Below are 26,170 nucleotides of genomic sequence, written 5' to 3'. Positions count from 1 at the left end.
TCATGGTCCCAGGGTCCTGGGATCGAGCCCCGCATCGGGCTCCCTGCTCGGCGGGGAGTCTGCTTCTCCCTCTCCCGCTCCCCATTTGTGTTCCCTCTCTCGCTGTGTCTTTCTCTGTCAAATAAATAAATAAAATCTTTAAAAAAAATAAAAATAAAAATAAATAAATAAATAAATATTGAATTAATGCAAATCAAGGTGTAAATGTTGGTATTGTTCACTTAGTGCAGAGATGGACTGCACATTTTACCCTTACTCTAGTCTCAGTAATATTTTCTGTTGAGCCATGATGACAAATCTGTCCTCTTTTTGGGGACCCAGTTTTCAAATCATTGTAAAAGAAGGGGGATAATACCACTGACCTCACATCATTATTATGAAAATAGAGCAAAATCAAGTAAACAATAGTTTTAAAACTATTAAGAGTATGGAATTACTAATGAGTCATAGTACAAGAAAAGGAACACAGTAAATTCCAGTCTTCCAGTATGATCACATAAATACATGCAAACACGCATAAATGGCTGTGTGTTTGTTCTTGTTAACTTGAAGCACAGCTTTATAGATCTATACCTAAAAAAGGTATCCAGGAATTTTACAATTAAAGCTAGACATTTTTCTGTCAATCTATCAAGCACTTCCTTTATTTTCTAAAACCATGATAGCAAATTTTATATTTACTGAACCAGAACATAATTAGTGGTTATTCTCATGAACACAGTCAGGATTCTATAAAAACAACAGGTGCGGGGCGCCTGGGTGGCTCAGACGGTTAAGCGTCTGCCTTCGGCTCAGGTCATGATCCCAGGGTCCCGGGATCGAGTCCCGCATCGGGCTCCCTGCTCAGTGCAGAGCCTGCTTCTCTCCCTCTGCCTCTGCCTCTCTCTCTCTCTGACTTTCATGAATAAATAAATTAATTAAAAAATTAAAAAAAAAAAAAAAAAACAGGTGCAAGAACTCGTAGACAGTCATTAATGGCGAAAGCTCTGAGGATTTGGACCCAGAGCTATAAAATACCACAGAAGCAGGTGTTCTAGGTATTCCTACGGCTCATGTAAGCACTTAGAAATATTTGATGTGGTGGATGGCAGCCTGCTTAACGACGAGGCTGAACAAGACAGCTAGCAAGAGGATTAGTGACGTGCGGGAAGCTGGGGATTGGAGAACAGAAAAGGTACCATCAGAGCCCCAGCTGCGGCCAAATCTGGCAGAGTTGCTTTCTGTGTTCCCAGGACTGTCTGTCTGCTCTGGTGTCTCACTCAGATTCCTTATGTTCTCCACCAGCTGGACTGCACACTGTCTTCATACTGGGGAGCCCTTCGCTAGCTTCTCTCATGATTGGCTCCTTCTCATTTCTTAGGGCTCAGCTTGTGCTTCTTCCTCAAGGAAACTAACACCTCCCAGTCCCCATATTTCTGGGTAGCCTTTATTACCATCTGCAGCTATGTTATTCAATCATTTGTTTACTGTTCACGGTGCATTGCTGCCCACCAGAAGGTGAGCTTTATAAGAGGAAGAACTCAATCCCCAACAGTTTCTGCATCATAGGAAACATCCATCAAACAACTGATGAATGGGGGCACCCAAATGGCTCAGTCTGTTAAGCGTCAGACTCTTGATCTCCAAGGCCCCCTACGTCTTGACCATTTTCTCCTTGGTCATCTCTTCCCTTAAAAAACAGAAGTTTTGTTCTTGATTCACTGCAGTCCAGCCTTCCCTATTTTTGAGGTGACAGCATGTTAACGGTGGCTGAGTCTCATTAGCATGTTAGCAGTGAATATGACCACCCTTTCACCTAATGAAATGATGTCACCTAGTTAAAATTCTTCTGTGCTCTGGCTCTTAGAGTGCATAGGGTTGTCCATTTCTAACTATATAGACAATTGTAGTGCCTCCAACTATAAAACACTTAGAAATGCTGAATGAATTATACCAAACTTCCTTCTAAATGCATGGCTGAGGTTATAAGAAACTGTGGGAAAGTATGAGAAAGCAGCCAAAACTGAAAACCAGAGCAACACAGAGGATGTAAGTACATGGTTGTTCTGAGGAGGAAGCAGGAGACAGAAGAGAATGTTCACCCAGTAGCCCAAAGCTTGGTATATAAATATGCACATGGAGACAGGAGATGCGGCCCAGGCCTCATGCAAGGCATGGAACTCAAAGTACCATGTTTTCAGAGCAAATATATAGCTTGCTGAAGGACCATGCCTCTAATCCAGGCCTCACAGGATCTTCACAGATAAAGGCTCACTGGATATAAACTCACAGTCTAAAATTCTAAAACACAGGCCACAGTGAGCAAGACCCCACAGACACCGCGAATAGCATGACTGGATGCCTAAGAGTTTAAGACATAAAACACTAAGAATCAGGAGACAAATAAAACTGCAAAGATGAGGGCGGGGGGGAAGAAACAAACACAAAGATGCATTTGTTGAAATTAAAAACTCTAAATAGACAGGTTTGGAAGAGCTAAGAGAGCACTGTCATACCAGAGGGTAGGTGTGAGTATGAATCACAGGGAGATTAAGAGATGAAAAATATGAAGAGAGATGAAGAGACATTGAGGACGAGATGAAATGTTACCTAACAGGAGTTCCAAAAGGAAAATATATTTAAAAAAAAAAAAGAGGAAGAGGAAGAGGAAGAGGCAAGATTGGAAGGTATAATGACTAAGTATTTTCCAAGATGTATGAAACACATAGGTCATCTGATTCAGAAAGTTCACAAAGTCCTGACCAAGATAAGTAAAAGTAAATCCACCCCTAACACACTGTAGTGAAACAGCAGAGTAGCAAAGACAAAGATCTTAGCAGCAAAAGTCAGAAAAATGTACCCGAAATGTACAATGAGTAGATTGATATGAGAATTCTCAATAGCAACACTGTAAGTCAGAAGACTGTGCACTCATATCTTCAAGGTGCTGACGGAATATAGTCATCAAGCTAAAATTCTATGCCAGACTAAATTATCATTAAAGTAATAATAATAATAATTGGGGGTGCACCTATAACAAACTCTACTTCAGGAAGAACAAAATTGAATTAAAATGGAAGGAGTGATATGCAAAAAGGCATAATAAGCAAAGAAATTAATAAATATTTAGATAATTCTAAATAAGCCTTGATTGTATAAAGCTACATCATAATGATTGGTTTGCGATTTTAAAAAAGAGGATGGAATTAAAACAGGATGGAGGAGATTTTGGCTGAGAGTGTTCTAAAGTCTTTCAATTAGTTGGGAGGTGAGACATTTGTTAACCTTGAAAAGTTGAAAGGCACATGTGTGCAATCAAATGTTAACTACCACCATTACCAACAGAAATATATATGTATTTCAAGATAGAGTTTTCAAATCAGTAGGTGCTGTCAAAAAGCTTGTGGTCTAATATGGCTGACAAAGTATTTCATAGCATCAGAGCCGGCATTCTACCTGCTTTATGAAAGGTCCTCCCCTCCTCCAAACAGACTTAGAAGTTCATTCCTCTCTCTTCTTTGGGGCCATGGACAAACCTCCTGGAGAGCACATTGTAATGGCCGGTTTCTCAGTGCCTTCCTCACCATTATATCCCAGGGCCTGGCAGAGAGCTGGTGTTCTCATGCTTGTAGAACGAATGGATGCAACTTACTCAAGGTCATACGGCTACTGAGGGGCAGATACGAATGAGAACTCAGATCTTTGCTTACCCAGGCTTGTTCCTTTTGGGGAAAAAAAAAAAAATGTTGTATCTGAAAAAAATCATTGTGTCCCATGAAAGCAGTAGCTGCTTGATTAAAGTATTAAGAAATCCAAGATCAAAATGCCAATGAAAACAGAAAAATTCACATCAGTAACTGTTGCCAATCTTCTGTTTAAAGAAAATCCACACTTCGCAGGTTATGCTAGTTAGAGAGTAAGAGTGCTAGAACTCTCCCTGATTTTTCCAGGGAATTTGACCATATCTATCCCAAGGCAGCCTCTCTAGGAGCATGATCCCAGGGGATAGAGAGGATCCCTACCCACTAGCTGAGAATTAAGATGCCTTGTTAAAATGCAGTGTGCCTTGAGACCCTACTGGTGATCAGCTAAAGAGGTGGAAGGTGGAAGGGCTGAGAGCTAGCCGAGAAGTTGCTCTTGGAAGGTTCTGCACTGAATAAGCAGGGAAGGAAGAGGAATTGAAGGGAGGGCAGATGGGGAGGGCAAGAAGCTAAAGATGAAGGAAGATACCAAATACCTATTTCGTAATTTTGCTCAGACCAACTCCATTCAGATTTTCAGCCCCAACAACCCACATTTTAAAATGGGAAGTTCCACATTTGCTCTCCCTGATCTCACAACAAAATTAAAGAGTGGGAAGGAAGTGGAAGATCTTTTGAGATTCTTCGGTGGGCACCTGCCATTAGAGAGAATCTCAAAGCTATGTCTCCATGCAGCATTTTCTCCAGCCCTTATCAGTCAAGAGCCAAGAGGGGCAGGTTATTCCAAAGGCAGCTTTCCTTCAAGAGGAGGATGGTGACAGATGGCAGTAAGGGGAAGTAAGGACTGGGGGTGGGCAGCCCTGCACAGGAGGGAAAAGGAGGCATTGAGGATGAGAGCTTGAGTTTGGGTTCCTGTCTAAACTTAACAGAGGTCAGAGTCTTGCTATGTCCAGGTATATGCCTTTGGCAAAAAGATTAATGTTCTTAAATCAGCTTCTTCCCTCCCCATAGGTAATCCTTTCTCTCCTTAACCTGTCTCCCACGTGAAGAAACACCAGAAAACAAACACACTTGCCAAAAGGACTAAAAGAGGTGTGTGTGTGTGTGTGTGTGTGTGTTTAATGTGTTATCAGGAATGGACAGAGGAAGGGGCACCTGGGTGGCTCAGTCGTTAAGCATCTGCCTTCGGCTCAGGTCATAATCCCGGGGTCCTGGGATCGAGCCCTGCATCGGGCTCCCTGCTCGGCGGGAGGCCTGCTTCTCTCTCTCCCACCCCCTCTGCTTGTGTTCCCTCTCTCGCTGTGTCTCTGTCAAATAAATAAATAAAATCTTTAAAAAAAAAAAAAAAAAAAGAGGGCGCCTGAGTGGCTCAGTTGGTTAAGCGACTGCCTTCGGCTCGGGTCATGATCCTGGAGTCCCGGGATAGAGTCCCGCATCGGGCTCCCTGCTCAGCAGGGAGTCTGCTTCTCCCTCTGACCCTCCTCCCTCTCATGCTGTCTCTCATTCTCTCTGTCTCAAATAAATAAATAAAATCTTAAAAAAAAAAAAAAAAGAATGGACAGAGGAATTTGGGCGGCAGGAATACTGAAGTTACTAAGGTTAATTTTCTATCCATCTGTCAACTTTGAGGTACCAGGTGAATCGCTCTTTTTTCATTAATTAATCTCTTCGACACTTTTCACAGGATTGTGGAGCTTTACCAGAGGGGGATTTCATCACTATCATTAAGTGGAATAAAGTGGAAACCTACAGGCTCCTAAGCAGATCTGTTTTTCCACAGTTAGCATTTCAGTCAAAGCCTTAACTCTGCAAAAGGAAAGCATAATGTGGAACAAGGACTGTTCTGCGCCTGGTTCTCTGGGGCTCTGAAGGAGCCGATTGTGATCTAAGAGCACTGAAAACAAAACCGAGCTTTCTCTCTTGAGCCTTGCTGTTTGTGTTTGTTCAGAATGCATGGGCTAATACTTTGATCTGTGATCACTTGCTTATTTCCAGGGACCTCTCTTGTACACATTTGTTGAGGGGAAAAAAATCTCCATTTTCTCACAATCGGATTTGAGGTGAGAAGAACCCAGTTTGTGGTAAAGGTTTCATCAGGTAAATGTTTCAAGGCATTAGGGTGTGCATGCATTGCCACCACCATTTGTCCAAGCAGACAGCTGTTATAAAGAGGGCCCCTTGCAAAATGTTACCTGCGGAACTGCTTCCATGCTTTCCTTCACAACAGACGCCTGGCATTAGTGAATCAACCACTGGGTTAATGAGAACTCAGGCTTGCAGCCTGTTCTCAGCTCATAGAATAAACACTGTTTTCCTTTGACCTAATTGCAAGATGTTCTTAAACATCATCATTTTGTGAAAGAAACTGACTACAAATTGCTTCATGAACCACATCGTCAGGACTCAAAATGTGCCTGCAATTTGGAGAAAATGTTTGCAATTTGCCGACAAAATACCATCCACAGAAGACAGCACTGTTCGCAGGCCGTGGGCATATTCTCTCTGCAGATGCTATGTTCTTCCTCATATTTTTCCTCATCTTCTACATAGCCCCTATCTGAGAAAGGTCAGATCAGAATCAGAATGTCCTTTCCCCTTATCAAGACATTTTATGTGGTAGGTTCCATAAAGCTGCTGGCTTCAGTGATATTTTAGATTTCTTCCCCCAAACCCCAGCCACAGTTTCTATCGTCATGATTGAATTAAAAAACCAGCAAACAAATGAAAAATTACCACACCACCACCACTATCAACAACAACAAAACTCAGAAACAAAGTGACTTTCTTTAAGTCAGTGAGGCTTGATTAAACACCTGGGGGTACATACTAGGTCAACTGTTCTGGACCACATTGGGTTGTTATTGTAGACTTTTGCTTGAGTATTTAACCTAAGGGACTATAATACCTGGAGCCTTACCAGACCTGATCTGCACAGGTGCTCCTGTGCCTTATGGGAAAATACCTGGACACGGAAGGGAGAAAACATTTGAAGGGGCCTGTGGGATGCTGCTGGGACCCCCAACATTTACAGTGGTAAGGACTCTGATCTGAAACTCCCTTCCAGAGAGATCCTCCCATGTATGACTACAGACCCTTAACCAAAGGACTGCAAGCCTCTTATTTAAGCAGCTAATGAAGGCTGAGATAATAGTTGTGTATGTAATACACAGAGTATTAAACAAACTAGAGTTTCAATACCATTCTGGAGAGTTTTTACATAGTAAAAACTCCTAGTCTTTGAAGGTGTTCTGCAACTTGGCGACCACTAGAGGGCGGAGCAGACCACTTTCGCACATTTCCTCCTGCAGAAGGTTGAAGTTCTGAGCCAAGGGGCTGAAGGCTTGGCAGACCTCTGCCCTGAGAAGTCTCTGCACCTCGTAACTTCACCCAGTGTGTGCATCACCTCTGAAGGTTAGGGGTAGAAGGAAGAACAGGCAAGCACGACATGAAAATTGCATTGAAATTTAGTTTTACATTGAAGAAGAGAATCTTGCCTTTGATAATTTACATCTACTAAAATGTTTCAGCCCTTTCCATATGTCCAAGACTGGAGAAATCAATCCAAGCTGTTATTTCCTTCTACAGGCTTACAGTTTAGGCAGCAAGGCCAACATAGGTGAATTCATCAAGACACTCATTTTCCAGGGGCACCTGGGTGGCTCAGATGGTTAAGCATCTGCCTTCGGCTCAGGTCATGATTCCAGGGTCCTGGGATCGAGGCCCACATCGGGCTCCTGGCTCAGCAGGGAGCCTGCTTCTCCTCCCTCTGCCTCTCTCCCTGCTCATGCTCTCTCTCTCTGTATCTCTGTGTCTCAAATGAATAAATAAAATTAAAAAAAAAAAAAAAAAGACACTCATTTTCCAAATGCAGTATGGCTGCGAGGAGGAGAAGCTAAGTCAGATTTGGGTGTGGCTCATGAGCAGGCAGCATTTCCCCACAGACTTAAGGAGCAAAAGTGCTGGGGGTTCAAAGACCAAATCAGTAGGCACTGAGTCAAGGAGAAAGACAAGGCAGAAGGAAAGGGTTTTTTGAGAAAATGCTTTCAGTATACATAGAATACATGACAGGGGGAAAAAAATACCCAAATACAAAATAAGAGATAAAAGTCAGTAGCTGGTACAGAGAAACAGTTGTTGTTGTTGTATTTTTTTTAACTATAAACTTTTCTAGATTTCAGAAGGTTTGGAATAAAAGCAATTTAGGAAGAAAACAATAACCTGACCACAGTGCTGTGAAATAAAGCCGTTTGAATATCATTCCCGTTGTGTGTGTAGGGGTACACGTGGGAACTCTGCAGGCCAGTCTAGGAGTCATGGTAGAACCTGTCTCCATTTCTCCAAAATGTCTACCTAATCCACCAAATGTGCCTGGAGTACACTGTACATTAGCCAAGTGCTAATGGAATGGGCTAGTCCTGGCCACACCAAGGTCAGTTGGGGAGCTTCCCAATCAAAATGTCCAGCCCCATACCCCCTCCCAGTTGCGATTTAATTTTAGAAAATCTCTAGATTAGGGGCACCTGGTTTGGCTCGGTTGGTTGAACATCTGCCTCCGGCTCAGGCCGTGATCTTAGGGTCCTGGGATCAAGTTCTGCATCGGGCTCCTTGCTCAGCTGGGAGCCTGCTCCTCTCTCCCTCTGCCCCTCCCCCTGCTCGTGCTCTCTCTCTCTCTCAAATAAATAAGACCTTAAAAAATTTTTTTAAAAAAGAAAATATCAAGATTATTCTAATATGAAGTCAGAGTGGAAGCCTACTGAGTGATACACTGGTGACTTTCCAGAGGGAAAACACAAAATTCCAGTTGGGATATGGGCATCTTCACCTTCTTCTCCTGAGCAGCAGAAATGAACTGAATCTTCTATGCTAACTTTTTGTACTTTCAATGCCTGGAATGGTTTGAAGAGAAAATATGTTATCCCCCCAAAAATAACATTAAAACGAAAATGAATACACAGAGGATGGAGAATGTTGCAAACTATTTCTTTCTTTCTGTTCTCATGAGTCTTTTTTTTTTTTTTCTAAAGAGTCTCCTCCTCTGAAAGGACATCTGGAAGTTGCTCCCTTTGGTCTTCCTTCTGTCCTCCCTTCAGGATGCTCAGGATACTACTCTGCCCTTCCCTGGGGCTCCCAGCCTCATCTCAGAACAAGAGAGTGAGATGCCCCAGCCTCTGAAGTTCCTTCTTGGCTTCATTCTGGACGTTGGTTGGCCGCCCCTCCTCTGCTTCCTCATGAAGTATGTGTGATGATGGTTAGTAATTTTGAATTCTTTATCTTGTAGCGTCTATAAGGCTGACATTGCTACCATTTACCTCTTCTCATTATTATGCCAGCACATTACTTAATTTTGTCAGGTTACATCATCTTTCAAATAGTTTTTCCCTAGGATGGTGAACTTTACATGTCAACTTGCCTGGGCCATGGGACATCCAGATAAACGGACTAAACATTATTTCTGTGTAGCTATAAGGGTGTTTCTAGGAGAGATAAGCATTTGAATTGGTGAACTGAGTGAAGGAGATTGCCCTCCCCAATGTGGGCATCATCCAATCTGCTGGGAACATGAATAACACTGAAAAGCAGAGGGAGGTTGAATTTTCTCTCTCTGCCTGACTGCATGAGCTGAGATGTAGGTCTTCTCCTGCCCTTGGACTGGGACTTCCACCATTGGCACTCCAGGTTCTCATGCCTTCAGACTCGGCCTGGAATTATACTACCAGCTTTCCTGGGGTTTTAGCTCACAGACTGTAGATTATGGGACTTCTCAGCTTCTGTAATTGTGTTAGCCAACTTCTTTATAACAAAGTTTCAGATAGTTGTTAGATAGATAAATGGATGGATGGATTGTTGGATGGGTGGTTGGATGGATGGATGGATGGATGGATGGATGGATGGATGGATGGTTGGATGGGTGGGTGGATGGATGGATGGATGGATGGGTGGATGGTTGGGTGGATGGATGGGTGGATGGATGGATGGATGGTTGGATGGATGGATGGATGGATGGTTGGGTGGATGGATGGATGGTTGGATAGATGGATGGATGGATGGATGGATGGATGGATGGATGGATGGATGGATAGATGGATGGTTGGATGGGTGGGTGGGTGGGTGGATGAATGGCTGGCTGGATGTATGGATGGCTGGATTGGTGGATGGATGGTTGGATGGATGGTTGGGTGGGTGGGTGGATGGAGGATGGATGGATGGTTGGATGGATGGTTGGATGGATGGATGGATGGATGGTTGGATGGATGGATGGATGGATGGATGGATGGATAGATGGATGGTTGGATGGGTGGGTGGGTGGGTGGGTGGGTGGGTGGATGAATGGCTGGCTGGATGTATGGATGGCTGGATTGGTGGATGGATGGGTGGATGGATGGATGGATGGTTGGATGGATGGTTGGGTGGGTGGGTGGGTGGGTGGATGGATGGATGGATGGATGGATGGTTGGATGGATGGATGGATGGATGGTTGGATGGATGGATGGATGGATGGATGGATGGATGGTTGCATCTCTTACACCTTGCCATCCTTCCTCCAGCATGCTGAATTGTAGGCTCACATCAAAGGATCCCAGAGTAGTTACTCCAAAGTGACATATTGTATGCATCAGGATGGCCTACATTTCTTGGGCACTTTGACTCAAACTAGGGTCCAAGACAGCTGCTATCTCTTAAAGTCGATCCTCTTCTGGCAAGAGAGCTGCATCAAGCAAGAACTCTATTACTAGAAATTGCCAGGGCTGAAGGCTCATGTTTGGCAGCCTCCAGCAGCGGAAAGGCGGAGAGGCCGCTGCTCTGACATCCTTATGCCACTAGAGGGCAGGGCAGAGCAGCAGCAGGAGCTCGGAGGCGGGTAGCTCAGCACTTCAGCAGCCGGGGCGAGGTGGGTAGGTCCTAATAAAACAAGCACAGAATAAAGTATCCAGCGGGGAACGTTCCTTTGGAAATTTACTAGGAGAAGAGTGGAAACGGAAGGTAAAAGATGAGATTTGCTTCAAACAACTTTGAGTAATGAGGCTTTCTTGCAGTAACCAGGACAGCAGACTCCGTTAGAGATACGGAGAGAAGGGAATTTGGAGGTTCTTTGAAAAAGTGGTTTACCTGAGTAGAGACATGGCACGTGTCCGTTTCACGGATCGAAAGCTAGCTGCCCCGGGGGCTACGGTGGCTTTCCCAGATGCCCTGAAACACTTCCCATAATAGCACACGTGCGCGGATTTCCTGCGGCAAACTCAAGAGGGAACAGTGGAGACCCGGGTTTGTTTCCCAGGAGAACCAGCCCAGGAACCCAACCACAGGTGGGCTACACAGACAGGGGACCAGCAGAGACAGAGCAGCGTTCAGCCCTCAGCCTTCAACCCTCAGCGTTTCATCTTGGATGGAAAGAAAGTACTTTCAGGGAAGGCTTCCTGCGATCACATATTTTATATTCCTATTTTGTAATGCCAGAGCTTCTCCCAGCCTTTACTGAACCTTTTCCGCCTGAGCATGGAGCTTTTATAAGAGAGAATCACAGGCAAGAAAAAAGTGGGTCCTGACTCCCAAAGAGTTTCGCCAGTGTCCTGGAGAAGCTGGGAAGTGTTTCAGTCAGGGTGGCCTGCCCCAGGTCCAGGAGGGGTTACTTACTAATGTGTGGGAAAGGTGTAGGGGCCCCACGAGAGACAGCCCAGAAAGTAACACAGACAGAGCATTAGCAGCAGGGCGCAGGGAGGGAGTGGAGATGAGGATGCTGATGGGGAGAGTCATGGAGAGGCCACCTTGGGAAGAATGGCAACATGGGTTGCAGCCAGCTTCAGGTGATTCTGGGACTAGAGCCATGCCGAGCGCTTGGGCTTCTCTGTGACACTGGAGACATCCTAACTGGGTACACAGTGTTCTGCCAAACAAGAGGAAACGCTTCTTGTAAAAAAGAAGATTCAGATACAAACGAAGAAGATTTAGTCATGACTGAAGTGCACAGGTTAAGTAACTGCTTCGTGGTGGTCCAGAAAATGATCTTGGTCACTAAATCAGGATGCCAAGTCTGGGAGGACTTACTGCTAAAGACCCACATGGCTTTCCTAGAAGGGAAGATGAAGGCTAATGTGGAAAATGGAGGCTTCCTGCACACCTACATTTTTAAAAAACTACAATTTCTGAAGGATTACTATGTGATCACAGCACTAATTACATTATATACATAATCTCATTGATGCTCACAACAATCCCGTAATCTAGGTGCTGTTTGTTCCATTTTGGCTCAGGTCAATTTACTTTCCCAAGGACACATAACTGGTAAATTCTATAGCTTGAAATCAAATATAGGAAGGTTTACCTCCAAAACCGAGACCTTTTTTTTTTTTTTTTTGGCCACGAAAGTCATCTAAAAACTTATCTGAAAATGCTAGTTGCCTCTGAGGTTTTCAGGCTAGGCCAAAATACCACTGTGTAAGGGTCCTAAAGTTTTTATTCTCTTTTATTGTAAAGTCATGATTCATACAGTTAGACCTTCTCAGTGGCAAATTGTTTCTTATATACTATTAAATGAAAAAAGAAAAAACAAGGTGCAGAACAACATAATGGCTTTTGTGCAAAAATGTGTATGAATGCAAATAGATACCTATTTTAGGATATATGCTTTTTTGAGGTATCGTTGACATATAGCATTATATTAGTTTCAGGCATACAAAATAATGATTTGATATTTGCATATATTGTGAAATGGTCACCATGATAAGTCTAGTTACTACCCATCACCACACAGTTATAAAAAAATTATTTCTTGTGATGAGTACTTTTAAGATCTACTTTCTTAGCAACTTTCAAATATGCAGTACAGTATTGTTAATCAGAGTCGCTATGCTCTACTAGGATATCTGCTTTTTTATCATGAAATATTGGAGATAAAAAGAGGGTGAAGTATAGGAGAATCTTTTCACCTTTCATTTTGTACAGTTCTGTACAGATTATAAGAGAGTTAAGTGAATGGAGATGTCATGGTACATATTTTGGTTTGTTTTTATGCCTCCTTGGACTGAAAAATTGAATTGATATTCATTGCTTTCACAGCTATCTTTTAGAAGTCACTCCTGAAAGGTTTTTCTACAAATTGCTTTTTCAGTAGCTATCTTAAGAAAAGGTAAAGAGGGTGAAAAAGATTTCATGATGAAGTTTCCCTCTCTCAGGATTCTGATAAAGAGTGTCATTTAAATTAATAATTCTGTATATCATCCTCCACCTGAAAACTCACTGAGTGCCTCCAGACTACCCCAAACAAAGATTTTGTACTTGAACCAAAGCCATATGTATTTAGAGCCCAAATCATCTTGCTTTGAAAAGTCAGAAGAATGACTAATTATAGTACTGAGAGACAGTAAGACCCTGGCACACTTTGTGGATTTGGTAACTTTCTACCCTTTGTACATGCAAAAGGAAGAGAGACTTCTTGATCCTATGTTCTTAAAAAATGGCTTTGCCGCTTTATAAAAGTGTTTCACCTAAATACTCTTCAACTGAATTTGCGTTGGAATTTAGAAAATCTGAAGATAGAGTACTTCACATAAGAAAAATAATATGTTTTCTTGATTTAAAAAAAAGTACAGGGGTGCCTGGGTTGCTCAGTCATTGGGCATCTGCCTTCAGCTCAGGTCATGATCCCAGGGTCCTGGGATGGAGCCCCGCATCGGGCTCCCTGCTCCGCAGGAAGCCTGCTTCTCCCTCTCCCACTCCCCCTGCTTGTGTTCTCTCTCTCACTGTCTCTCTTTGTCAAATAAATAAATAAAATCTTAAAAAAAAAAAAAAGTACAGAACTCTCACTATTCAGTAAGGAGACATTTTACTAAACCACCCCAGAAAATAAGTTTCACTTGTTGGTAGTCCTACTGCATATGCTGAATACTTTTTAAAAAATTTATCTATTTGTTTGAGAGAGAGAGAGAGTTGGGGGAGGGGCAGAGGGAGAGAATCTCAAGCCCATTCTCTGCTGAGTGTGGAGCCCAACGCGGGGGGGGCTTGATCTCAGGACCCTGGGATCATGACGTGAGCCAAAAGCAAGATGGCTTAATGGACTGAGCCACCCAGGCTGAATACTTTCTAATAGCTATTCTGAATATGAAGTTTGAAACCTTATCAGCCAGAGTATATAATTTATAAGACTCCCCTTGAGGCAGAAGTGGAGCTCAGATGTTGGGCTGTTAAGCAAACAAAGAACGAACACGGATTCCACAAATGTGTACTATACTTCCTAAGGAAGCGAAGTTTGGCCTGAGTCCTGCAGGATGAGGAGCAGTTAACAAGGCGAAGGAGGGAGAGAGTGGGAAGTGATGCAGACGGAGTGTCATGCCTGAAGTTTCCAGTCAGGAGGGAATATAGCAGTTACACCAGAAATTGGAAGAAGACCGTGGAGCGCAGATTGCTAGAGGGACGGGTGACTCCTAAAGACTATTAGCGCATGGCATTGTAGAACATGCAGAATATTTTGGCCTCTATCCGGAAGCTGATGGGAAATTATTGGAAGGTTGTTAGTGTGTGTGGGAAGGTTCTAAATGAATTGTCAAAAAAGTCAGTTGCCTGATCTCGTTCCTTTGGAAGTAATCCTCTTTTCATCATGGCTGTTGTGTCATGCATTTTTATTATGACATGTGTGGTATGGATTACTGTCCTTCACCAACTGTGGAAAATTCTCAGCTGTCAGCTCCTTAAGTGTTTCCTCTTCCCCATTCTAACTTTCTCCTCTTCATCGAGAGCTCTAATTGGACCTGTTAGATCTACCTACTCTGTCCTACTCGTTTCTTAACCTCTAGGTCAGGTTTTTCCATCTCTTTTTCTCTCTGTGCTGCATTTTGCAAAATTTCTTTGGAACATTCTTTGTTCTTTGTTCTCTGCAAAAATTCTTTGGAACATTACATTCCTTCCAGTTCACCTCCCTTCCTTCCTTCCTTCTTTCCTTTTCAATTCTAGATGTCCTACTTACTTTTTAAAAATTTACTTGTTCATCCTTTTGGGGTGCCTGGGTGGCTCAGTTGTTAAGCGTCTGCCTTCGGCTCAGGTCATGGTCCCAGCGTCCTGGGATTGAGCCCCACGTCGGGCTCTCTGCTCAGTGGGAAGCCTGCTTCTCCCTCTCCCACTCCCCCTGCTTGTGTTCCCTCTCTAGCTATGTCTCTCTCTGTCAAATAAATAAAATCTTTAAAAAAAAATTTACTTGTTCATCCTTTTAATTATCCTGTTCACTGCTCATATTATCTAGCTTTTCCTCAAATTTTTATTAGAACTTTTTATTTTGTGGTAATTGTAGATTCTCATGGAGTTATGAGGAATAATACAGGGAAATCCCATGTATTATTTACCCAGTTTCCTCCAATGGTAACATCTTGCAAAACTGTAGCGGAGTGTCACCCCAGGACCTTAATTAAAAAAAAACACAAACATACTATATTGCTTTTTAATATTCTATGTCTGATAAGGCCAACAATAGAAAAGTCTTTGTAAGTTTTTTTTGTTTACAATTTTCTTTTTTTTTTTTGAAGATTTTATTTATTTTAGAGAGATTGGGAGAGAGAGAGTGCACATGAATGGTGGGGAGGGGCAGAGGCAGAGAATCTCAAGCAGACTCCCCACTGAGCGTGGAGCCCGTCACCAGTCTTGATCTCAAGATCCTGAGATCATGACTTGAGCTGAAACCAAGAGTCAGAGGCTTAACTGACCGAGCCACCCAGGTGCCCCCTGGTCTTTTTTTTTTTTTTTACAATTTTCTTATTTCTGTTGGTTCTTGTTCATGGTGGCCTGCTTCCTTGTGTAGTATATGATTTGTGACGATGAACTGTTTTTACCTTGTTCTGTAAGTAGGGGGATTGATGTTAGCCCTTGAATTGAAGTTGGATTCCATCAGACAGGACTTGTCTTGGATTCTGGCCAGCTCCTTGGGGCACTACCAACCCAAGTCTCCTTTACACTAAATTCCTGGCTGGAGGTATTTTGGAATGACCCAGACAGTATGAATTTCAGCTGCAAACCCCCATGAAGGCTGTGTGGTGGCTGTTTAGAAATGAGGTCTGCTGGAGATGGTGGGAGTTGGGCTCCCGCGTAGTTCACACCACAAGGGGTTACATAGGGCAGTGAGTTCAGAAGAGCCCCTTACTGGGTTTAATGCTCTGCTATTACTGTCTTAAAATTCTTAATAATTTTGAATGAGGTGTCCTGCATTTTCATTTTGCACCGAGCCCCATAAATTATGAAGCTGGTCATGGAAGGGGTTTGGCTCTTTACAGAACCCAGCTTTATAGGCTGATATCTCCTATTTTATGGGGCTTTTTTTTTTTCTTGTACTCTGTAACTGGCAAGTCCCTTAAACCTCAAACTCATATTTACTGGTTTGGGAAGAGCAGCTTCTGTGTTCTTCTCACTTCATGTTCCTATTATAGCTTTTGTCCTGAATACACTTTACTTTTTTTCCAGGTCATCAATGCTTTTGAGAAGATTATTTAAAATATATATTTTTTCATTTCAGTAGGAGATTGAAATCAGGTACTTAGTCTCAAATGCTGCTGGAGCAGAAGCCTGGGCAATGCCCCAGTGCTGACCCCATTTCCCCTTGGAAAAGTCCCCCCAGGTGCACTCCTCTGCTCATAGAATTGCCAGCCTCCTTCCAGATCATGCTCCATCCCTTCCTCTTTCAAACTCCACATCTGGGCAATCCTAATTTGATCTGTGGGGGCCAGCACCAACTATTTATTCTCCTATATGTTGGTTAAGGCACAGACCCCATCCCCTGATTCCTTTGGGGTTTAGCTCTTTTGATTCTCAGTAAGCCTTTCTTCTCTCAAAAGTCTCTGGTTTTGCAAATCCAAAGCTCTTTAAAAAATCTGTGTTGTGAAAATTTTAAATATGTTTAGAACTTGAAAAGAGATAAACACTGTTTTCGTTTTTTTTTTTTTTTTTCTTCTCTTTGCTTTCCTGCTGTAACAATCCTGATCCTTCCTTGGGGAAAGGCCCTCTGAGTCAGTGAGGGTGCTGAGTGTGGAGCGCAAGGGAACAACAAGGCAAACCTTGCTCTCGGACTCCAGATCCACACGTGGCTTGAGTGTTGGGGGTCTCTGAGACCAGTTCCCCAGCTGGACTTCCTAGTTATAGGAGCAAATAAATTCAGATTTGGGACGTAAGAAGTTTGAGTTGAATTTCTTACCTTACAAATGAAAGACTCTCAGCTTATCCAGTGGTTAACTAGATGTTGGACAGCTCTGAACCCCTTTCTCGAGAAGTTAAGAGTGGGGTCCCAGCGAGCTCCAGTGTCTATTTATGTGGTGGAAAATAGCAACAAGCAAAGCCAATTTGGGATAAAGTGTGATTTTAGGTTTAGCTTTCATTTCAAAAGAGAGGAAATGTCCAAAGGTCGAGCACTAGAAATACAAGTCAGTGGTACTTCCTGGAACAAATATGGTCCACCAGCTGGTGGCAGCCTAGCTCTACATCAGGTACTTCAGGCTATTTGTGGGCTGCACCTAGTGATGGCTGAGATCTCTGGGAACCAGTAAGAGTTCTTTAAGATGGGATGGGCTGTACTTCTCATTCCTGCTTTCAACTTGGATAAGCTATGTTTATCCATTTTATTAGAAGCACTATCTTAAGTAAAAGTTAAAGGAAAAAGCATCAGCAAAGCATTGCTTTTTTTTTTTTTTTTTTTGTCTTAAAATCCATGTAAACGCTCTGAGAATATTTTCTCAATGCTCAGAGCCCTGTTGTTCCACCAGAATTCATTCTCTCTTCCTTTTTCTTTAGCAGACTTGGGACAAAAATTCATCTAAAAAATTTCTTTCCTGACTTTCTGGATAGCCAACACAAGTCCTTCCGTTTTTTTCAAGATTTGCTTTCCTTTCATTTCTATTATCTGCTCTAGAGTGAGATCTGCTTCCAGATTTTGAAGGGTCCTTCTCATCCTTTGGGTGTTCTGGTGGTTGCTTTGCACCCCTCAAGATAATCTCCTCCTTGGAAACATAGGTTCCATGGCTCCACCTTCCTCATTTCCCTCAGAGGCACATTTCCTTTTAGTGTTGAATACAGACTCAGCGTGAGAAACAAGCATCCTAAAAGATGCCGTAATAGAGAAACATTTGCCATCGTGACCTGCCACCAGGAGGAGAATCTCAGATGCTGGCTAATGGCTGCGTCAGGCCAGGCACCTTGAGGTCATGCTTGGTCCTTAAGGGGCTGCCAGGGTACAGGAGAAAGCCACCATGGCCCCTGCACCACCCTCTGTGGGCACTGCTCCAAGGCCACACACAGGGAGGGCGAAAGCACTTTTACAATCAGAAACATTATTTTTGAGGCTAAAAAAACATCGGTACAGTAATCCTCCCTTAACCACGACCCCCAGGTGCCTAAAACCGCAAAAGTACTGAACTCTATAGAGACTGGTTTTTCCTATACATACGTACATATGATAAAGCTTAATTTATAAATTAGGCACAGTGAGAGATTAATAATAATTTATAATAAAACAGGACAAATATAACAATATACTCTAATAAAAGTCAGGTGAATGTGGTCTCTCTCTCTCTCTCTCTCTCTCTCTCTCTCTCTCTCAAAATACCCTATTGTCTTGTACTTACCCTTCTTTTTTTTTTTAAGATTTTATTTTTAAGTAATCTCTACAACCAATGTGGGGCTCGAACTTAAAATCCTGAGATCAAGAGTCTCATGCTCCCCTGACTAAGCCAGCCAGGCGCCTGCCCCTCACCCTTCTTTTCATGATGATGTAAGAGGATAACATGTCTACATGATGAGATTAAGTGACGGGAATGACGTGGGCACTATGAGGTAGCGTTAGGATACTCTTGACCTCCTGACAAAACGTCCGAAGGAGGGTCACCTACTCCTGGACCATGGTTGACTGTGGGTGACTGAGACTGCAGAAGGCAAAACCATGGGTAAAGGGGGACTACTGTATACATTTCTTCCGATTACTGATGAATTATATTTATTTCTGCCATCTTCTTTGGTGATCTCTTTGCTATGTTTTTCATGTTTCTTTTTTTTTCTCCTGATGTGTTTCAGATTATTTTTTCACTCTATTTGTACATTACACACTCTACTTTTATTCTTTTAGTGGTTACCTTTAAAATTGTATATAATTTAACAAAGCTCCAAGTAAAATAAAATGCAGATTCTGCTTCCAAAAATATAGGAATCTTAAAATTGTATACCTCTAATCACTCCCTCTTAGTTGACCTACTATTGTTGTCCAGTATTTTGGCTCTATCTTCTTAATTGGAAAATTGTTATTTTTAAATGGGATACTAAAAATATGTAACATCTCTTTAAGTGTGTATTTCATGGATAGTTATTCTGTGTTCTATATCTGCTAATTCCAATATCTGAAATCTTACTGGGGTCTAGAACTGTTTTTTTGTTTGTTTGTTTTGTTTTTTGGGTTCTGGTGAGTCTCACTCATGGTATAATATTTCCTAAAGCATCTGGTAATTGTTTATTATAAGCTCAGGTTTGAATAACCTGTGGGAGCTTGATGAGGGTATTTCTCTCTGGAGAGGACGTGTATATGTACCAGGACTGACACTAACCTGGGGTCACTTCATTTCTGGGTTTGGGGTGTCCCTGACTGAGCAGGTAGTGTAGATTGGAATCCCAGATCCTTGAAAGGGCAGGCCTCTGATTACAGATCCTTAGAGAAGAAATTGTTATTGTCATTTTTTTTCCCTGTCAGCAGTTTTTTTTGTTTGTCTGTTTTTGGTAGTGCCTTTTGCTGTGAGGCAGATTTTTTCCCAGCCTGCCGTTTCATTCCACTGAGTATCTTTAGGTATCTTGGCTGTACGGGGGGCAGGGAGAATCTTGGGTTTAGCCCTGCTTCTATGGTTTCTGCTTTTTATGTTTATTTATTTTTTTAAGATTTATTTATTTATTTTAGAGGTGGGGGAGGGGCAGAGGGAGAGAGAATCTCAAGCAGACTCCGCACTGAGTGGGGAGCCCAACATGGGGCTTGATCCCACAACCCTGAGATCATGACCTGAGCTGAAACCAAGAGTCAGACGCTTCACCGACTGCACCACCCAGGTGCCCCTCTGGTTTTTTATTTTTAAGATTTTTGTCCTTTGGGCTTGCCTTCAGATCTTAGAAGTTCAGCAAGGCACAGAAAGGTGTACTTGCTGGAATTTATCCTTCACATGGACGGTTTGAACGGGATAGCATTTCAGAACATGGCCCTCTCCTCTCTCTCCTAGCTTCTCCAGCCTGCTCTACACTCCCCTGTCCCCTGGGAGGGCTTTGGACCTGGAAGCCAACCCTAAGAGGCTGCATCAGTTCACTGAGAACCATTTGGACCACAGCGACCTTGAAATAACCACAGAGCCAAAGCCAAGATGATAAGGAACACTGAAAAACAAAGAGAGAAAAAAAAAAAAGAGCAAGAAATCTCTAACCTAAAGGGCCAGTGCTCCTCTGAGAAAAGTAAGAATGAAATTGTTATGGAAGCTGGACTGGATCTCCTAAGGGAAGAACCAAGCGGCACCTGGAGATCTTGGAGGTTAGGAGGTTTATTTAACGCTGGCGGGCTCAGAGGAGAGTGGTCTCTCCAAAGTTCTGAGCCTCAAGCACAAACAAAGGGGGTAATTTATACACTTCTACTTCCGCATACTGGGCACTTTTGGCGTGTGCGCGAAGCGGGGCAGGAAGAAGAACCCGGAAGAGCCCCGGGCCAGGGACTGGCTCGCTGGCTCGGTCGGCCATCTTAGGACACAGATTTCCCTTATCAAAATGACACTTCAGGGGTGCCTGGATGGCTCAGTTCATTAGGTGGCTGCCTTTGGCTTGGTCATGATCCTGGGGTCCTGGGATCGAGCCCCGCATTGGGCTCCCTGCTCGGTGGAGCTTCTCCCTCTCCCTCTGCCTGCCTCACTGCGTACTTGTGCTCTCTATCTCTCTGTCAAATAAATAAATAAAATCTTTAAAAAAAAAATGACTCTTCAAAACATTTCAAAGATAATGTCATAGATCATATCACAGCATCACCTTACAGCACATAATCAAGAACATCACATTAGCCACATTATGGGTTTTGGTTTTTTCCCCCACTGTATCAGGTAGAAGCAAAGATCAGAATCAGATGAAACACTCACTCACCTGGGTTAGTTGAAGAAACAGCAGAAATTGCTAGAAGGCTTCAGCATAGCCACAGGACTCCAGTACCGGAATCTGGAATAAGCCTTCCCCACAAAATCCACATCAACACATCAGCCCCATCCTTCTAAAACCTTCGTTTCTCCATCCTCAAGGAGCATATGAATCATCACTGCCTCTGATCGATGACAGGATGGCCAACACGCACCTGATACTTTCTGCTAAAACAAATTGTTGCCAATGAGTTGTTACGGCTTTCACAACAGTTTGCTTCCTAAAAACTTTAACCATTGTTCCTATTCTAATTTTCAGGTTTACAAAGTAGAAAGACGATCATACAATGGCAGTCACGTTTTACTGTGATCATATAGTATTGACCTTCTTCTAAGAGACGGCAGTTCTGGAGTCAAATGGCATTACTTCAGGTCCAAACAAGTAGGCCCTATGGGACTTTCAGGATAATAAATGAAAGCCTATATAGGAGGAATTTATTCTGAAAGATAATTACCCTTGTCTAAAAGTCCTCTGTCTTAAGATTAATGAAATTAATGAAACGAAAAACCACTATTTTCAATGAAGCTTTCACTGAAAATAACTAGTCAAATAAGAATCATGTGTCACTTCCATAGCATGTGAAGATTGCAAATGACATTATATAATTTTTTAAAATAATGAGTCATAAAGTGGTCTCTCTTACATGAGCTGTGCAACGTCCTGAACACTTCTGCTGACACTCAGAAATAGTCTACAATGCCTCGCTCCTCAGGATCACTGGCATCGGAAGAGAATGAGCCCCTCTGACCGTGGGCCTAGTCCAGAGTCAGCAAGACACCAGAGAGGTAACCAATGCCTGGCTGTCGGCCTCAGAAAGCCAGATGGTTCCGGCCATGCCCTGAGATTGGCACACTGACTCAGACAAGCGCAAAAGGTGTTCTCAGTCACAGAGAGACCTCAAGGTATACACAGGCTCCTAGGGAGGCAAGCATATACCTTCACAGAGTCAGTCTCCTTAGGATATATCTGGGCTTTGGGGGATATCTAGGAACAACTGAAGCCCAACTTAGAGCCTGAACCCAAACCAAAACTAGTGTTTTTCTACACACACACACACACACACACACACTCCCAGGTGTGTTAAAGTTCCAATTCCAGTGCTGTTATTTTATGTTTGCCCCTCCACCATCTTTCTCTGCCTCCTCTGTGTCTCCAGAAGCTGAACTTTAGATTGCCTCAGCAGGGTCCCCTGCCCTTTGGCTTCTTGGTTGGTGTGGCCAGTGGAAACACCTGCAGGATATCGGAAATCAGAAAGAGAAAGAGGAAGAGATATTTATTCTCTCTACTTCTTTCCTGTGTTGCCATGGCTCTTCATTCTGTGGTCATAGCTCTGGGCAGGCGATCTGCCTTCTGAGGTTCCCAGCTCTGTCTAGACTCGATAACACAGTTATCTCCCTTTGCCCCTTCAGGACAAGAAATATAAAGGCTTTTCTCTTGCTAGCCCCTGGTGCTTCACGTCCTTCATAGTTCCCTTAATTCTGTCCACCCTTCCCACCAAACATTTCTTAGTTAAATCCTGTGAGGGTGTTGGCTTTCCCTGTTGGTATCCTAACTGATACATATGCCTTCCCAAAGATTTGTATGGACTCCAGAAAGTCTTACGGTCACATGTTCACTGGTGCCCAGGCATTTCTGCTTCTTTGCTTTATAGATCTAAACAAGAAATAACTTCTTTACTGGTTTCTAAACAAAGCAAAATTTAGAACATAACAAGTCATTCATGAGTATAGTAGAGTTTACTGGAAAGTTGGGGGCAATGGGAAGTAGTCCTATCACACACTATTCAGTTAACAAGTTAAAAATCCACATTAGTCACATGTAGCCAAGTGTTTTAGACCATAGACTCTGGAGTCAACTCTATTGACCAAAAGCCATCTCTACCACTTTCTAGCTGCTGTGTATTCTTGGGTAAGTTACCTAATTTCTCTGGACTCCAATCAATTTCTTCTTCCCTTCCTTCCTTCTTTCCTTCCCCCTCTTTTGTAAATCGGGGTGATCATAGCTCCTACCTCCTAGGGTTGTGAGGATGAAACAAGTTAGTATATACAAAATTCTTAGACACCTGCCCATAGACATTCCCCAGATTCCTTCTCAGCTGTGTTTCTTGGTTTCTCTCAGACTTTTATCAACTTGTACCCTCCTTTTTCCAACTTCCCATTCCCTGCTCCTTCCTTTTGCTTGTTTTCTCCAGGGCCACCCCAAGCGTTGTGGGGATGGAGGGGACAACATTTTTTTGCCAGGGCCTTGTCGGTATAAACAATTTGAGTCACTCAAAATCAGCGTGTCAGCCCCACGCTGGCTGCCCAATCTCATGCAGTTCCATGTGAGAAATACTGAGCGAGATAGCGGAGATGATCCACTTGCCAAACCTCCCTTCTGGAACTGGGGTCCAGCATCAGGGCCTCCAGAAGACCCCATAGGTACAAAGTCTCCCGTGCTCCTCAGGGCATCTAGTCAACCACATGTGGGGAGTGGGGGGGCAGATAGAGGATCAGAGATTGCCCCAAAAAGGAAGAAAAGGGGCCAGAGCCCATTGGGAACCTAGGGCTCTATACAAGTCCTAGTCTGGGCTCAGGACACCCCACCAAGAAAATTCTGCCAACCCCACCAATCCCAGGCACTAGGGGATGACTTAGATGATTTTGAGGAAGTCAGCAGAGATTGGGGCCTCCTGAGGTGCTGGCCTGGTCTTCTCCTTAGTTCCTTCCTCCTGGCTGCCCCAGGGGGTCTTCTGCCTCTATAAGGCAGAGTAATAGAACATTCCACAGTCTCACTCACAGGCTTCCTTCACCTCACCAATCAATGTGCTCTGTGGGTGAAGAGGACTTCCAGCTCACAGGACCTAATCTCCCTACAAAGCACTTATAGTGATAAACCTTTGGTAATGACAAATAAGGAAAAATAAGAAGAGAAAAATTACGCCTGATTCTACTTCTATTACCAACCAAGACTGCCTGGCCACATTTAGACATGACAACTTAAACAAACAGATCTAAAGTGCAGATACAGAAATGTGTTTGTAGTACATAAGACAGGACGACCAGTGAAATTTGAATGTCAGATCAACAATGAATCGTTTTTTAGTATGTTTGTTTCATGCAGTATCTGAGACATATTTACATTAAAAAAAAATTCTTGTTGATCTGAAACTCACATTTAACAAGGCACCCTGTATTTTTATTTGCTAAATCTGACAACCCAAAATACATTACTAGGTGAAAAAAGCAGGTTGCCAAAAGTGATGTTTAGATTGATCCCATAAATGTAAAGAAAAATTAATCTATACATAAACACGCTTGCTTAGACACAGACAGACACTCATAGATAAAAAGGCGCTGGAAGACTTTACCAGAACTAGTACCTCTTGGGTTTAGGAAACAGAAGGGAGGGGAGATTTTACTTTTCACTTCACGCACTTCTATGTTATTTATTTATTTTTTAAGCATGAGTGTATTTTATGACAAAGTAATTTAAAAGATGTAATGAGGGGCGCCTGGCTGGCTCAATCAGGGGAGCAGGCGACTCTTGGTCTCAGGGTCGTGAGTTTGAGCCCCATGTTGGGTGTGGCGATCACTTAAATAAATAAACTTAAAAAAAATGTAATGAATGTAATGTGGGTGAAAATACTGATGAAATAAGTGAAAAAGCAAAATGTATAGCTGTATATACAGTATAATCACATCTGTAATTATTAAAAACCCTATGTAGGAACATACACTAAAAAAAGTTGATGGTTCTAGACACAGTTCTAGGGGCTTCCATGTATAACGTCAGTCCACTCAAATGGTAGGTGTGTGACTCTGCTGTTTGATTTGCTTCCCATCATTTAGATCACTTCCAGTTTACCTGGGGAGAGGGGAAAATTGGAAGTTCACAGAAACGAGAGGGTCTCCTAGGCAAGGCTTTGAGCTGTGAGTTTTTGGAGCAAGTTCAGGGTGACATTATGTGTTTGGTGAGTGCTCTGTTTGTACCATGGTACTATCAAGCATTCCTGAGAGCTAAATGTTCTCTGAAGAGTTGGAAAACTTGGAAGGCTCTTGACACCATTTTATTTTATTTTTTCATTAAGTTTTTTATTTTAATTCCAGTATTGTTAATACACAGTGTTATATTAGTTGCAGGTATACAATACAATCATTAAACAATTCTATTCTTTTCTCAGTGCTCACCATGATAAGTGTACTCTTAATCTCCATCACCTGTTTCACCCATCCCCCCACCCATTTCCCCTCTGGTAACCATCTATTTGTTCTCCATAGTTAAGAGTCTGTTTCTTGGTTTTTCTCTCTCTCTCATTTTTTCCCTTTGCTCATTTGTTTTGTTTCTTAAATTCCACAGATGAGTGAAATCATATGGTATTTGTCTTTCTCTGACTGACTTATTTCTCTTAACATTATACTCTCTAGCTCCATCCATGTTGTTGCAAATGGCAAGATTTCATTCTTTTTATGGCTGAGTAATATTCCGTTGTGTGTGTGTGTGTGTGTGTATATATATATATATATATATAGTATGTGTATAGATATATATACACACACACCATGTTTTTATCCATTCATCTATCAGTGGACACTTGGGCTGTTTCCATAGTTTGGCTATTGTAAATAATGCTGCAATAAACATGGGGTGCATGTATCCCTCTGAATTAGTGTTTTTGTATTTTGGGGGTAAATACCCAATAGTGTGATTACCGAATTGTAGGGTAGTTCTATGTTTAACTTTTTGAGGAAACTCCATACTGTTTTCCACAGTGGCTGCACCAGTTTGCACTCCCACCAACAATGCAAAAGGATTCCTTTTTCTCCACAGCCCCACCAACACTATTTCAACCATTCTGACAGGGGTGAGGTGATATCTCATTGTGGTTTTGATTTGCATTTCTCTCATGATGAGTGATGCTGAGCATCTTTTCATATGTCTGTTGGCCATCTAGATATCTTCTTTGAAGAAATGTCTGTTCATGGCTCCTGCCCATTTTTTAATGGAATTATTGGTTTTTTGGATGTTGAGTTGTATCAGTTCTTTATATATTTTGGATATTAAGCCTTTATTGGATATGCCATTTGCAAGTATCTTCCCCCATTCAGGAGATTGCCTTTTAGATTTGTTGATTGTTTCCTTTGCTGTACAGAAGATTTTATTTTGATGTAGTCCCAATAGTTTACTTCTGCTTTTGTTTTCCTTGCTTCAGGAGACATATCTAGAAAGATGTTATTATGGCCAATGTCAGAAAAATTACTGCCTCTGTACTCTTCTAGGATTTTTATGGTTTCAGGTCTTGCATTTAGGTCTTTCATCCATTTTGAATTTATTTTTGTGTATGGTGT

At 42.6% G+C, this 26,170-nt stretch overlaps 1 long non-coding RNA gene across 1 annotated transcript in view; it reads left to right on the top strand.

Annotated features, from left to right (window-relative positions):
* Positions 1–20,739, top strand: part of LOC135365572 (uncharacterized) — a 65,909-nt gene extending 45,170 nt beyond the window's left edge. The window contains exons 3-4 of the long non-coding RNA XR_010413657.1: positions 8,705–8,928; positions 19,895–20,739. This is a non-coding gene — a long non-coding RNA (uncharacterized LOC135365572). The remainder of the gene's footprint in view (positions 1–8,704; positions 8,929–19,894) is intronic.
* Positions 20,740–26,170: the final 5,431 nt, after the last annotated feature.

This window comes from Mirounga angustirostris, unplaced genomic scaffold (genome assembly GCF_029215605.1).
Source record: "Mirounga angustirostris isolate CCGP_5_RB_7025 unplaced genomic scaffold, mMirAng1.0.hap1 SCAF_8, whole genome shotgun sequence".
Taxonomy (NCBI): domain Eukaryota; kingdom Metazoa; phylum Chordata; class Mammalia; order Carnivora; family Phocidae; genus Mirounga; species Mirounga angustirostris.
This window is presented reverse-complemented; position numbering and strand designations above follow the sequence as displayed.